Source organism: Monopterus albus, unplaced genomic scaffold (genome assembly GCF_001952655.1).
Source record: "Monopterus albus unplaced genomic scaffold, M_albus_1.0 scaffold426.1, whole genome shotgun sequence".
Classification (NCBI taxonomy): domain Eukaryota; kingdom Metazoa; phylum Chordata; class Actinopteri; order Synbranchiformes; family Synbranchidae; genus Monopterus; species Monopterus albus.
This window is the reverse complement of record NW_018128306.1, coordinates 211,078-213,212: the sequence shown is the minus strand read 5'-3', so window position 1 is coordinate 213,212 and position 2,135 is coordinate 211,078. Positions and strand designations below refer to the sequence as shown.

General features: G+C 38.3%; 1 long non-coding RNA gene across 1 annotated transcript; it reads left to right on the top strand.

Annotated features, from left to right (window-relative positions):
* The first annotated feature begins 886 nt into the window (after positions 1–886).
* On the top strand, positions 887–1,524 carry LOC109952029 (uncharacterized). Its single transcript, XR_002273696.1, has 3 exons — positions 887–975; positions 1,282–1,375; positions 1,480–1,524. It is a non-coding gene; the product is annotated as an uncharacterized LOC109952029 (long non-coding RNA).
* Positions 1,525–2,135: the final 611 nt, after the last annotated feature.

Here is a 2,135-nt window from a genome sequence, read left to right as displayed (position 1 = left end):
AGATATAGCATTTATTAACATTGTGTAAATAAGTAACTGTGTGTGAGCTGGTTGTTGTTGTCTTAGAATAGGAGAACTGCAGCCAATTGGATGTTAGAACGTCTGAGCAGACATACCAGTTTGAAGAAGCTAAAGGTCAGACCGGTTTGGAGACGCTAAATTGTGAACTATGAATACATAAGAGTGTCTGGTAGGATTTAAATAAAAACTTCATGACATGTCTGCAAAGCGAGTTTTGTTCTGCTAGTGGGTCTACAAAGGGAATTGAAGCTCACACGGCAGTCACACGTTTGACAAAGCTAAATTACAGATGTTAAGTTGACTGGTAAAATTATTATAAGTAGTATCTGTAGTAGCAGATGTATTGTACCATTGACAAGTTCAGGTAAAACTCTTGTTTTTTTTTTTTCCCTGACTCAGTTCAAAAGTGACAAATTTAGATAAACTTATTACAGCTGCATGCAATTGATTCTTTGTTCAAATCTGCTCCCTCAATATTGCTTTATTAAAAACTTCCAGTGCTGCATCTTTAATGTTTAACATCTTCGTAACTCCATAATGCTTGATCTTCATTGCTTCCAAGTAAAAATGAAATGGAAAAAGTTGATTTGATAGTACAGCCAGCAAATAGATTTAATTCACTAGGATAAATGTGTTGGGTCACAAGGTAAACAGATCTGTGTGCATCACTTTTTTTGTTTACTGTACAGATATGTGGTTGATTGAAACTGAAAGATTTTCTAGAAAGGCACCCCCAGAATGTATTTACAATTGTCTAAAATGTAATTAATTGAAATAGCTTAAGAACAGCATAGTATGATGCAGAAGTTCACTTAAAAGCAACTTTGAGGAGTCTACTGAGTTAACTCTACATTTGTTGTCCTAGATCGTGTTCCTCCAAATGACCAGTAATAAGACATCCACGGTTCTGGAGCTCTTCCTTGAAGCTGCAAAGAAACATGACATTGCATTCAGGTACAGTCTTGTTTGATATGAAAATTTTAACGTTGGAATAAGTAAAACAATTTGATTAAGCAACTGTGGTGCATTAAGGACTACACCAGTGTTGCTGAATATCTCCTATTTTGTAGCAATAACTTAAATTATGTCGTTAGGCTTCATAGTAGGAGTTCTTGAATTTCTCACTGCCAGTGGTCTTCTAACCATTTTCAGGGCAACTTAAAAAACAATTTTATAGAGATGGCAAGAATATTTGTGCTGAAACATTGTCCATCTTAATACTGAAATGCTATATTGACTGCTGCTTTTGTGCACATTTAGGAGTGAGAGGGGACCAAGGAGCTGAAATGTGGACAATCAAGGCTGTGCCAGATAGTTTCATCTCAGAGAAACATATCAACAACCTAAGGAAATAGTGAGCATTTCTACCTGCTGTCATAATTGGGTTGCTTGCTTCAGTGCAAATTCAAATGTGATATGGACCAAAGGTAACTTGGTCTATCTTGTCTTTGTTTTCAGGACAGAGAGTCTATATACATGATACCAAACCTCTGGTGCAATAGCCTCCACAGGCGGAGGAAATTTATAAATTATCTCCAAAGTGGTACAGGAGAACGCAACACTTGTCGGTATTCTGGCCCTCGGACGGAACATTTGATAAACATTTGTGTGCTGAGATGAAAATGTTGGTAATTAATTATAAGGCTGAAGATAAATCCGCAAAGTGTGTTTGCAAACGTAAACGAGAACTTGCTGTCTTCCAATTATTTAGTAGCCATGCTGAAATTAGGAGTGAAAAAAAAAGCCCAGTATGATAGTGTTATGGTAGCCCCCCTCACCGGAGGGGGGGGGACTGAGGATGGACTCAAGTTTGCAGACCCAGGTGCTAGGGGGAAAAACATGACGGTAGCAGGTAAATAAAGTGAACACAAAGTATCAAAAGAACATAACATGGGAAAGTACGGTACATCGATATGTATGATGTGTAGTGTAAATGAGCGTAGCGCGTAGGTAGTGTGGTAGAGTCAAGCCAAAACGCACAGTGTCTGTCAGCGTAGCATTCTACCAAAATATGTAGTGTAGTGGGAATTAGCGTAGCGCATAGGTAGTGTGGTAGAGTCAAGCCAAAACGCACAGTGTCTGTCAGCGTAGCATTCTACCAACATGTACAGTCC